This window comes from Neovison vison, chromosome 3 (assembly GCF_020171115.1).
Source record: "Neovison vison isolate M4711 chromosome 3, ASM_NN_V1, whole genome shotgun sequence".
In the NCBI taxonomy this organism is placed as follows: Eukaryota; Metazoa; Chordata; class Mammalia; order Carnivora; family Mustelidae; genus Neogale; species Neogale vison.
Window position 1 is genome coordinate 199,136,330 of NC_058093.1, and position 13,543 is coordinate 199,149,872.

A 13,543-nucleotide genomic window follows, 5' to 3' on the forward strand; every position below is an offset into this window, starting at 1 on the left:
TTGTCCTGTTTGATTGCCTTCTTTGCAGTCCAGTTTCTGAAATTACCTTTTTTAAAAAAAATTCTTGAATTTTTTTAAAAATATTTTTTTAGGATTTTATTTATTTGAGAGAGAGAGTTTGAGAGAGAGCACAAGTTGGGGGGGCAGAGGGAAAGGGAGAAGCAGACTCCCCACTGAGGAGGGAGCCCCGTGGGGCCCTGTCTCTAGACCCCAAGGTCATGACCTGAGCTGAAGGCAGACGCTTAACCAACTGAACCTCCTAGGCGCACCTTGTTTTTATTTTTTTTAAGTAAACTCTGCACTCAACATGGGGCTTGAACTCAGGGCCCTGAAATCAAGACTCACATGCTCTAGCCCGCAGCCAGCCAGGTGCACCTGGGATTATCTTAATTTTCCACTTGTTGATGTTAAAGCTCCGTGGGAGTGGATTCCTCGTCTGTCTTGGAACCCGAGTGCTCGGCATAAAATAAGTTGTCGGGTAAAAATCTGTTGAGCTAATGGTGCGTTTCAGAGTGGGCACACCTCTTAGGCACGGGGCTGCTTGGCATGGAGTTTTTCTTTGATTCTGAGGTCTGTAGCTGCAGTAATTGTCTCAAGATTAAGTAATTAGAGAAAAGCCCGAGAATATCCTCAACCTTCTGGACAATGGAAATTTGTCACTGGGTTGAATTGGAACCAGTAATGACGCGACTCGTACGGGCCATTGGTCTTTTAAATGAAATTCTCTTTCCTTGGGTTGAAAAATACTCCCAAGAACCAGGAGTGAACCGAGCCTGAGGAGCCCCTCGTAAATGGTTCCTGTAATTAATCCCCTGGGACTCGGCGGCAATGGCACCATGTCCATTACTTACACGCAGAAATAAAGATAAATGTGCCTGGATAATAGCCCTGGGAAGGTATAAATCTCCCTTGTTTATGGGGGAAGGCAGCCCACGAGGACTTGTCACTGTGGTCCAGGTTCCGTTTGATTTCTGAGCACGTGTATACTGGTAGGAGCTGAGATTAGAATGAGTGTGTTACCAGAAAGGACGGGTGTGTCCAGCCTTCCTTGTGGCTTCGGGCTGAGTTCTCTGCGGCACCACTGTCCTCGAGGACTTCTCGGAACTTCAGAAATGACGTTTTGCTTGCGAATGAGCCAGGGATGCAGGTTAATTGGTAGAAGACATTGTGTTATGGAAGACATTGGGCTAACCAGGGCGGAGCTAGGACAGAGATCAGAGTGGATGTTGGTGCTCAGAGGTGGGCCCAGGGACGCGTTTCCTTGGGTCATTTGCTGTCATGCTTTTGCCCATTGGTCAGTGTGTACTGAATTCCTGCTGTGTGCAAGTCTAGTGCTAGAAGCTGCAATTCTTTCAAAGTGGTCTTGCAGCCAGGACACACGCAGGGAGGGTTCCAAGAGCACTTGGCTCTGGGGAGCCCCACACTGACCAGGTTCACGTGCCCCCCCACCCCGCCGACCGAACCGGAAGGCAGGTGGTGAAACGAGAAAGGAGTTTATTTCAGCGAGACCAGCCTGGGGACGATGGCGGACTAGGGTCTCATCAAAGACCGTCTCCAAAATGCGGACAAGACGTTCAGGTTCATGTAAGGAAAACCTGGGACAGAGCTTGGCTGTGCGAAGGTCGGATCAGTCCCTGTCTTGGAGTCGGTCACGAGTTGGGGGGTGTCTTGCCGGCTCCGAGCAATCTTGTTGTTTGAGGGAGTAGTTTGGGTTCCCGTCAGGGGATCCTCTGCCCTCAGGCTCCTCGATCTTAGCCAAGAGGCAAACTGGGGTCTCAACTAAACGTTTAGTTTAGTGGGAGTCGCCAACTATGAAACATTAGGGTCAAGATGGAGGCCGCTGACGTCCTCTGTCGGTCCTTCTGGGAACTGCATGCAGGGGTTCCCAAACTGCTGTTCCTTCTCGCCACGTGCCGGCCCTACTATGACGTCTTAATACTTACTTACCTTGAAGCCCACCTACTTGCCTTGAAACGTAGGTGCCACGTGTGCTACGTCCTTACTGGTCTGCTCATCCAGTCTGATCTGTTATATTTCCTTCTAACTCAACATTGCCGTAAGTTTAATTGTTAAAGATGTCCCTTGTTTACCACCTAAAATAACCTTGTGTCCCACCCCGCTTCCTTCCCTACCATGGTCGTTCACCTGCATCCAAACAAACACTTCCGCTTTGGCCGAACTTCTTAGTTCGGCAACTTCCTGATACTTGCATTTCTTCCCTTTGTTTCCTGGGATGGCAAACTTTATGTCTGTGTCCCCTTGGCTGAGGCTGTGGGATGCCCTGACAGCTGGTGAAGCTTCTTTTGGATGTGTCTGTGAGGGTGTTTCTGGAAGAGATTAACATTTGAACATTTGAACCTCCCCAGCGTGGCCGGGCATCATTTCACCCATGAGGGCCTGAATTCACCTGCTCTGCTTGAGCTGGAGCAACCATCGTTTTCTGCCCTGGGACACTGGTTGTTCTCAACTGTTTGGACTCAACCTGGGACTTAACATAATTGGCTCCTCTGGTTCCCAGACCTTTGGGCTTGGACCAGAACCACACCAGCCACTTCTCTGGGCCTCCGGCTTGCTGACGGTGACTGAGGTAGTTCTCAGTCTCCACAATCAAGTGAGCCGATCTCTAGGGATAAATCCCTTTCTGTATATCTGTATATCTCCTTCCGGTTTTTCCTCTGGAGAACACTAATACCAACCGCAGTGAGGGGTTTCTGGCCCCATTGTTTTAGGGCAAAGATAGGTCTTACATTCTAGACTGTGTTCATTGTCCATATTCTGTTTCTTCTACAAAATGATGTAAAGGCAGGTACAAGACAGACCTTCTCAGGTCACTGTTGATTGACTCCCAGAAAATTCACAGTGGTTCTCCCCAGAGCGATAGGTCAGTTTTGGTGGATCTGAAATGCACCTATTACCTTCCTCTTGCTTCTTGCCTAGTGCCTAGAATGGGACCGTGTACCATGTGGTCTTTGTCTGATTTAAGGGTCTGGTGGAGCAGACTTTAATACTTAGCTGAAAAGATGGAAGTGCTGCTTATTGGTGCTGTTTGGTGAAGAGGTGAAAATTTTATATATATATATATACATATATATGTATATATGTATATATATATATAAAATGACTATGTTTTCTAGACCCTCCGATATTTTCACTATATGTTATCTGAATTTATCAGTATGCAATGCCCCATGATAGTTGGAAAATCAAATCATCATTAGCAATGTGGTTACCAAGTGGATTTTATTGGAAGAATGACATTCCATGAAAGTACAGCCATTTTGATGTAGTTTTTATTTTCATTTATTTATTTAAAGATTTTATTTATGTATTTGGCAGAGAGAGAGCACAAACAGGGGGAGTGGCAGGCAGCGGGAGAGGGAGAAGCAGGCCCCCCCATTGAGCACAGAGCCCGATGCAGGGCTCAGTCCCAGGACCCCAGGATCGTGACCTGAGCTGCAGGCAGACGCTTAACTGACTGAGCCACCCAGGCGCCCCAGCTAACACATTTTATAAACTGAGAGAGACTCACGTCTTGCAGGACTGTGTTGTTTTTCCTTCCCTTAGCTTCATGGCAGGCGGGAGTGCCTGAGGAATGTCACACATGTCCCACCTGGGAGCGATGGTTTGTGGGGTGGCAGCTTGTGCTTTGTCCCCAGCTTGCCTTCTGCTCCCTCACTGGTTTCAGAATATCCAGAATGTATGGAGGCTGAACGGAGGGTTCGTTCAACCAGAGGGAGGCTGGGGAGGGAGGGTCCTGTCTGCTCCTAGACACTGGAATTTGTTTCTATAATCATGGCCCTTATTTTTCCCAAGGAAAAGTTGCAAAATGATGCTGACTCTGGCTGACAGATAGTTTCTGTTTTGCTTGAGGAGCACCTGGGAAAAGCAGGGCGACCGCGAAATACTGGAGTGCTGCTCGTAAGCATCTGGATGTTGGTCTGTCTTGACACAGAGGTGGCTAGCGCTGTTGGCCCCGCATCCCCACGTGGACACAGACTCCGGGAATGGAGCTGACGGGGGCACGCCCCCTGTTAGAATAGACGTGGGCTCAGCGCTTTGCCGCTGGGGCCATCGCCTCCTCTCGTCCACGTGCGCCACGGCTGCCAGTCACCACGTATAACCCCCCGGAACCTAGTTTCTCTTATGGCAGACAGTGTTTCTCAGACGCCGTAAGAAAATGGGAGAGAATTCCAGAGGGTTATGTGTTCAGGGAACAAGAGAAGAGAACATCTTCATAGAAGTGGAGATAGTTCCTGTGTATTTAATATGCAAGCCAAGTGCACAGGCTGCTCTGCTCACTTATGGTTGCAGTCTGGTCCCTGCAGGCATTTGACTTCCTGACCCCTGCATCCAGCCAAGAGGTCAGGGAGGAGCCCTGGGAGGCAGACTGTCTACTGGGAAGCCCCTTGCAGGGCCTGGTGCCCTACCACTCTGCTGTCAACTGGTTTCCAGGGCCCCTCAGGGACTGAGTGGATTGGAGTCTGTTTCATCCTTAATGAGTGAATTGAATAGCTCACAGCAGGGGAAGCTTTTACCCAGCAGTTTTCCACTTAGAACTATTCTTTCGCTCCTCAGCTAAACAACTCAGTCGGCTCTTGTGTGTTATCCTCTGGTATGGCGGGGTGGTGGTGGGGGGGAGGGGGGCGGGGAGCAGTCTTCCGTCTGTGGGGACACTGATCTCCCCGGCTTGAGGTCAGTCTGTTGTGTCTCCGTACCCTCTGCTTCACCTAACAGAAGGAGAGCTTGACGTGAGCTGGTCCTTTCCTGCCCTGCGGCGTAGGGAGGTGGATGGAGCAGACTCCTTGGGTCGTTGCGCAAGCCGTCTCACCTTTCTGGGCCTCAGTTTCCTCGTTTGTACAGTAGGCGTAGTAAGGGCGACAGTTGTCCTCAGCAGGTCAGTGGTAAGTTCTTGCATGTAAAGTACTTCGTGCCTGGCACTTAGCAAGAACTGTCTGTTTGTCCGCAGTCCTATCCCTGGCCCTCCGGAGTCTGTTCCCTGTGTAGCTTCAGCACCTAGAACGGCTCCCAACCCTTGGTCCCTGCTCAGAACGTGACTGAAGAAGGGAGGGATGAACGGTTTCAGGATAGTTTTCGAAGCCGGGGTACCTCTGAGGTAAGGGTACGGAGACATAGGCCGCAAACCAGAAGTCAGATGTTTGGTATGCCAAAAGGGATGTTGGTGTTCCTTCCAGTTACACGAGGTGGCCTGGGACATGTAATCTCGATGCAAATTTGTGGGTGTATTAATGCTTTATGGGGAGATGGGATGACACGTTTCAGGGAGCTATGGGGTAGGTTGGCCCCGGACGTGGCCCAGGGCCGCTGTTTGGGGACCCCTGTCTCGTGTACTAGTTTCCTATAGTTGCTCGAACAGATTATCACCAACATAGTAGCTAAACAGAGTACGTGTTCATTGTCTTACGTGGGTCTAAAGAGCTCGCATCAAGGTGTCAGCAGGGCTGCCTTCCTCCTGGAGGCTCTGGGGGAGAATCTGTTTTTTTGATTTTTTTGTTTTTTGTTTTTTGTTTTTTGCTTTTTCCAGTTTCCAGCGATGCCTCCATTTTCCTGGGCACATGCCTCGTTCCTCCATCTCCGGAGCGCACCTGTCTGACCTCGGCTTCCATTCTCATGTCTCTCTGACTCGGGCACTCCTGCCTCCCTTTTAGGAGGACCCTTGTGGGTATTCCTGGATAATCCAGAGTAATCTCTACGCTTCAGCATCTTTAACTACATCTGCAAAATCCCTTTGGTCATGTAAAGTAGCATTCACGGATTCTGGGAATTAGAATGTGGGCACTTTGGGGACCATTATTCTGTCTACTCTGCTAGACAAGCTGTGGGGAGTCAGAGGGGGGATGGTGCTCTGGTGGAGCTGTCGTAGCCAGGAGGGGCCCATGCAAAGCAGTTCTGACAGGTGGGGTAGCAGGCTCAGCATCTGGGTGTGCCTTCACAAGTGCTTGATCAGGAGTCCAGTGGTGGCTACTGGAGTGGGAGCTGGGAAGCAGCAGCTTTCCCCAGGCTGGGGAATGTCCACAGTTTGCACAAACTACTCAATTGAGTGGTGCAGGAATGTTGCAGGGGTGAGCTGACTCAGGCAGGAAGAAGGTTGTCGGTCATTCCCAGGCTGGGTCTGTGGGGGTCTCTGGGAAATAGGAGAGTGAAGCAGGGCACACTTGCTCCATGCCAAGCACATCTTCCCTTTTAATAGAAAGTGCACCCCTTATTCTCAAAACATGATGGTAAGTGGCTAAATTTATCCTCCAGTCTGGTTTCTGTCCCCGCCCTTTGATTGTAAAGGCCATCTGCATTCATCGTAGAAACTTAGAAACTGCAGCAAAGTAGAAGGAAGAAAATAAAAATCATCCAATCTCCCAATTCCTGAAGATAGCCGAAAGTGGTGTCTTGGTATATTCCTCTCTGGTTCCTTTTCCTTGTGTGAATGCATGTATTCCCACACGGGCACATGAAAACTCAGATCTTTCCCTGTGAAATGCATTTTTTTTTTAAAGATTTTATTTATTTTATTTGACAGACAGAGATCACAAGTAGGCAGAGAGGCAGGCAGAGAGAGAGGGAGGAGGAAGCAGGCTCCCTGCTGAGCAGAGATCCCGATGCGGAACTCGATCCCAGGACCCTGGGATCATGACCTGAGCCGAAGGCAGAGGCTTTAACCCACTGAGCCACCCAGGCACCCCCCCTGTGAAATGCATTTTAAAAAATTTTTTTTTTTTAAAAAAATTTTATTTATTTGAGAGAGCAGAGAGCACAAGTTGCGGAGCAACTCAGATCATGACCTCAGATCATGACCTCAACCAATGGCAGACGCTTAACTGACTGGGCCACCCAGGTACCCTTAATTTTGTTGTTGTTGTTGAACTATGGTGTGTATTCAGAAAAGTGCATGGAGCACAGGCATCCAGCTCCATCACTTACAGACTGACACGTGGGTGTGTCCAGTCCCCCAGAAGCCTCTGGCATCTGCTCCTAACTACTATGGTGCCCTCTCGCCAGCCCTGGGTGCCTACTCTTTGATGTCTAACCACATAGTTCACTTTTGCCTGTTTTTGAACTTCAGAGACGTGAAATAAATCATGCAGGGGGGCTCTGTTGCTGCAATTTACATCTCTGAGATCCAGCCACTGTATTACGTAGCTGTGGCGCATTCATTCTCCTTGCTCGACAGAGCAGAGGCTGGCAAACTGTGACCTCGTGAGCTAAGAGTGGTTTTTAATTTTTGTGAAGGGTTGTAAGAAACTCCAACAAAACAAATAGGTAACAAAGACTATATAGCCAGCAAAACCTGGGATATAGATTATCTGGGTTTGAGGACTCCTGCTGTGGAGTATTTGCCTTATATGAATATATTGCTGTTTACCCGTTCTGTTGATAGACATTAATTTCATTTGAAAATCTATTATAACAGCATAATTGTGGTTGAAACAATTTTAAGAGTAATACAGACACATGTTACAGAAGGGCATAAAATAAAAAGCAAAAGTCAGTTGCTGAGGCCATGTCCATTCACAGAGGTCACCACTGCTAACAGCTTCTTTTTTGGGAGATTCTTCTGTTTTGACATAGTTGGGGTTGGAGGTTGTTGGGGTTGGGCTGTGGACTTGGGTTGGGTTAGGTCTTCTCCACTCCACCATTGTAAAAAATGTCATCCATGTTTTCTTCCGGTACGTCTGTGATTTCTGACTAAATATTTGATATTTGGAATTGATCGTCGTGTTAGGGTGAATTGTGTAGTTCTCTCTATTTAAATCCCAGGAGTGCATCGGTTGTGTCAACATTAATTATCAAATAATTCAGCTTTTTCTGTTTTGAAGTGAGGTCCTTTAATTTGTAATTGAATGTGGATATGGGACTTTGGATAGTCCCGTGAGGCCCCCACCGACCAGGAAGTCAGTGAACGAGCCTAGGGATGGACCCATGCTCCACAGTCTCAGGGGCCTGCAGAGCCGGGCAGGCACCGGAAATGGTAAAGCAGGCTGGGTGTTTGCATGTTTGATCCTTCGGAATATTCTTCCCATTCGCTGCGAAACAGGCTTTCTCTCCTCTCTATCTTTGGGAGCAGGAGAAACTGCCAAATCATGGAGACTCTGAAGTCCGGTGGCTCAAACAAGGAACAAAAACCAGGATTTTTTCTTTCTCATGTAACCATCCTAATTGAGGCGAGAGGTCCGGGTATTCAGTTGCTTTGATCTTCGAGGTCATCCTGGGATTGAGGGGTTCCTTACCCCTGCTCTCTCATCCCCTAGGGTGGGGTCTGTATCCCGTGGTGAGTTTGTCTCATTCCCCACACATTCCATGGAGGAAGGGGACATGAAATAGGAAGTAGAGTGTGGGGAATTTCCTTTTCAAAGTTTCATTTATTTAAGTAAGCGCCACACCCCACATGGGGCTTGAACACTCAACCCGAGATCGAGAGTCGCATGCTCTTCTGACAGCCAGCCAGGCACCCTGGGAAATTTCCTTTCCAAGGGATGTGACCTGGGAATTGTGCATATCCCGCAGCTTATGTCCCTGAGCCTGGCCCTGAGTCATGTGGTCATGGTTGGCTGCAGGGAGACTCAGGAAAATCGTATCTGGCCTTGTGCAGAGCCCAAGTTTTTTTCTGGCGGGGTGGGGGTGGGGGTTGTTTCTATTGCCAAAAGGACGAAGAGCAGAAAGGAAACTGGAATTAGTGATTTTCTGTTACCTTAGCTCTCTTTTTCCCTCCTACTTTCTGAGAAGTACATGGTTATAGAGGACTGTTTCTCTCCGACAAGGAAAGTGCACTGCAGGTAGAATGACGAGAGGTAACTGAAACTCACACTCCTTGTTGGGAGCACAGTAGGGAGTGGTGGGGATTGTGGCTCGTTGGAGAGTTTGAGCATGGGGTGAGGGCAGGTGGCTGCGGATTAGGGACTGCTGCTTATTGCCCTGTAGGAATGCACGCTTACAGTTGACAGTTTGATTTTTTTTTTTTAATGAGAAGTATTTTTTTTTATGAGAATTTGTTTGATTTTTCAGTCTTGGTTCAATTTAAGAAATGCTGCGTTGTTGAATTAATAATAAATTGTGTAAGGCACATTTGGCCCATGGACCCCGGATTTCTGATTTCTGCCCTGACTATACCACATCAAGACAGTATCATCCTCTGGCTAGTAGAACTTGGGGAGACTCCAGGACTCTTAGCTCCATAAGTGGGGAAGTTGAGACTTTTACACACTGGTGATGGCTGTGTTGGTTCACTTTCACAGAAAGGTGATTTGGTATTGTCCAGCAAAATTACAAATGTGTATACTCTGTATCTCATTAGCTCCACATCTGGGAACATACCATTCAGGGAGACTGTGTATATGCACATTAAGCTATATTTGAGGTTTTCATTGCAACCCTGCAGTAGCAAATCACTGGAAGCTACCTGAATGTCCATCTGGAGGGGCTGGTTAAATACATTTGGTGCGTTCCCACAATGGCATGGTATGCAGCCATAAAAAAGAGTGAACACATTTTACATTAGCTGTAACCGAAGGATATTGCTAAGTGAGAAACAAAACAAAGCAAGATACAGAACAGGGCATACAGTATATGCAGTTATTTATGTGAAAAGTAGGAACAAACACAGAAGGCTGTGTGTGCTCGTTTGTGCTTTTGTAAAATATTTCTGGAAGTTTCCTAAGAAACTGATAACTGGTTCCTTCTGGAAGACAGTCGTGGAGGGAGATATTTTACTCGAGAATCTTGTACCTTTTGAAGTTTGAACCGTGTAAATGTTTCACCTATTTAATAAGTAAATAGAACTAAGATTACAAAACAAGCGGGACTAGTGAGGCCCAGCAAGGGCGAGGGCAGCCCGAGGGTCACACAGCGGCTTAGCGGCCGGATCCCCATCGGGCCTGCACCTCTCAGCAGGTGCTTCGTCTCCCTGGCAGTCTTTCCACGATGCTGGCTTCTGCCCTCACAGGCTGTTCAGAAGAATCACTACCTCATTGACTAGCAAATTGGAATCTCTTTTACCGACTCAAAGAATTCATTTGGTTCTTTGCTGGAGCCGCTGTTTTCTTCCACCTTGGGAAGAACAGCCCCAAAGCCAGACCTTCTTCTGCAGGATCTCGGGCTCCAAGGTGCAGCTCTGATGTTATCTATGGCTACTCTGTAGCTCATGGAACAGAGCTGGGCCCATTTCACCCTTTTGGCTTCATCCCTTGAGCGTCTGTAACCGTAGCAGCTGGTTGGGGGTCAGGAAGCACTGAGTGTTAGAATTCTTGGAAGTTGGAGGCTCTCTGTGACGCTTCACCTTCCCCCAGTGGCACCGGGAGAAAGAGGGATTTCTTGGCTGCTGATGGGGGGGCAGATGGGGGACAGAGATGCAAGGCCTTTGTGAGGTGAGGCAGGCAGCCTTTCTGGTGCCCAGCAGAGGTGCTGTTTGAATGACATTGTTCTTGAAGATTAGAGAGATGTTGGGAGCTGTAAAGGGGGTGGAGTCTGGTAATTAGCTCTTTACCTGTGTCCTGAGGATTCTCAACACCGTCGCTTGTCAGGGGAGCTTGGGAGAGGATATACTGAGTTCTAACCCGAGATGAATTAGAATGTACTCCTTGTTTAAATAAAATGAGAGATTGGGGATTGTACTCTCACCTTAAATTTCCCTAGTGCAGTAGAATCCAGCATAGGGCAAGACTGATGACTTATGTGGTATGTGTTAGCTATAGTACGGATTTGGCCCCACATAGCTGACGTCTTAAATAACAATGGTTTAAGCAAGATAGAAGTGTATATAACGGGTAAATACGTGTCCAGACCTGGTACGGCAGCTGTACTTGGCAAAACCCTCAAGTTCAAGTTCCTTTCTGTTCACCACCATTCTTAAGGGGTTGATCTGTCTTCATGGCTCAAGATGGAGCTCCAGCCATCCCTCCCATATTCCAGGCAGCCGGACAGGGAAAGGCCAAGGGCAAGAAAGTGTATGTCTATGCTCCTTAAACCGCTTTTTAAGAAGTTGCTTGTAGAACCTCCCTAATGTCCCATTTCCTGAACTTAGGTTAACTTGGCTTCCTCCTGAAAACAGAACCCAACAGAAGGACTTAGGAGCAGGTAACTTATTTTGGAACAGATTCAGAGGAAGTGGAATGAGGTGCCTGGGAAGAGGAAATGGGGTAGGAGGGAGAATGAGTTGAGGCTGTATTTTCAGCTGGTTACCACTGTGAGCAGCTGGGGCTCTGCAGAGATGGCTTCTGGGAGCAGTGTGGGGGATACCTTAGGGTGATACCTGAGATGTAGTAGCAGGGGCTATTCACCCTGTTGGTCAAGGGCTGCTCCTGGCTCACTAATTCTCTTGCATGGGCGGTTTTGCATATGTGCACAGTGGCTGGGAAGAACCTCTTCTGAGACTCTGAGCAGCCAGCAAGGGATCTGCAGTGCCACCGTCTCTGTCACGTTACCTGTGTGTTCGCCTGTGGCCGCAGCAGCAACCAGAATGAGAAGAATGGGCTGAAAGGGGGCTGGGTGGGTGTCAGTTATATGGCCTCTCTTAGCTGCAGAGGAACCTGGGAGATGTTTTTGTTTGTAGTGGTCCTGAGCACCCCCTTCCCTGGCCAAGACAGGGGCTGATTGTTGCTGAGGGCATGCTGGAGAAGAAATGGCGGAATCTTTGTTTGTCCATGAGTTAGGGATTTGTTAATCCCAGTGATGGGGAACTCAGTAGGGAGTGTATAAAAAACCCTCTGAGCGGCCACAGTCGCTGTCCAAGTACTGACGCACATCTGTAGGGTGGCTTCTCAGTTGCCACTTGAGACTTACTAACTCTTACTTTGGACACAATTCTAACACACACAGTGGCCTGTCTTCCCAAGGTACATAGGATTAGACGGACTGGGGCAAGTTTCTCAGGGTCTGTCCACAGGTTGGACCATAGCATTTTCTTCCGACTCTACTCCATCCGTTGTAGATGTTCAGCATGACTTCTAGAAATGTGGGTGTTCCTTCCTCCTTTAAAATCTTTCAGTGCCCTTAGGAGCTGGTCCTTGCCATCTTCTCTACTGTCTTGCCTATCTCCCTTGGAGCCACACTCCATGCAGAATTTCTTCCAGTGTCCTCTGCAATCATCTTTCCTCTTGTCTAGATTCTTCTTCCCCATTTTGTCCCCTGGCCATGCCTCGTTGTCCTTCAGCTTTCTGCTGAGAATTAGATGGGCTAGAGCCTCCCACCACAGGCTGTGATGGCACTTATCCAGTCATTAGTTCTTGGTCAGTGTTCCTTCCACTTGACTGGACTATGTGTTCTGTGAAGGCAGGGATGAAGCTGTGTCTGTCCTGTTCATCCCTGTATTTCCAGGACGCAGCCCACAGTAGGTGCCAATAAGTCTCTGTGGACGGAAACACACGATATCTCTGATTCCAGGTAGCTTTTTTCCAGTGTGTGCCCTTGATTCCTGGTTGTGAGAGGGTGTTAGAGTTCATGCCAAGCCTCTCCTATTGTCAGGGTGCCATTCTGAGTTTATGCTTTATTCCTGGGGTCGGGGAGGCTGAGAGACCAGCATTGTGGCTTTCTGTTAGAACCACTCTTAAGGGCTCTTGGGTGGCCAAGTAAGTTGAGCATTCTCGATTTCAGCTCAGGTCATGTTCTCAGGGTCGTGGGATTGAGCCCCGTGTTGGGCTCCGTACTTGGTGGGGAGTCTGCTGGAGAGTCTCTCTCTTCTTCTCCCTCTGCCCCTCCTCCCTTCCAAAAAAAAAAAAAAATAGAAATCTTAAAAAAAAAAGAACTGCTCTTAGTTGCTGCTGGTACCCATGGCTCAACCCAAATTTACAGAAGAGGAAGCTCAGTGAGTGATTCAACCATCCCACAAGTGAACCGTACTCAAAGGGGGGACATTGCCTCCTCTACTGCATCTTAGATGTATTGGAGGCCGAGGCACTTGCAATTTGCAAAGCTGGTTCTCTTTGCTGCTCTTGCTGCTACCTCTTTTGCTTTCAATTAAAAGTATCCAAAAACTTAAGCTATTTTCCCCCAAATGTAAAACAAACTCAGGGATTAGTAACGCTAAGCTATTCATCCTCTTGAAAATTCTTAGAAAACATTCTTCCTCCCAACCCTAGTTTTAAAACTAATATTGAAAATTTGTAGAATACAGAAAAATATGAAGAATAAATATAAAAAATCACCATTAATTTTCTTTCTCCAAATCTTTGTTTGTTTGTTTGTTTGTTTTTAAAGATTTTATTTATTTATTAGAGAGAGAGAGAATGAGAGAGAGGGTGAGGGGGGAAAGTCAGAGAGAGAACCAGACCCACTGCTGAGCAGGGAGCCTGATGCGGGACTTGATCCTGGGACTCCAGGATCATGACCTGAGCCCAAGGCAGAGGCTCAACCAACTGAGCCACCCAGGCACCCTTTGTTTTGTCTTATTTTAATTTAATTTACATTCAATTAATTAACCTACAGCATATTGTCAGTTTCAGAGATAGAACTCAGTGATTCATCAGTTGCGTACAACACCCAGTGCTCATTCCGTCACGTGCCCTCCTTAATGCCCATCCCCCAGTGACCCCATCCCCAC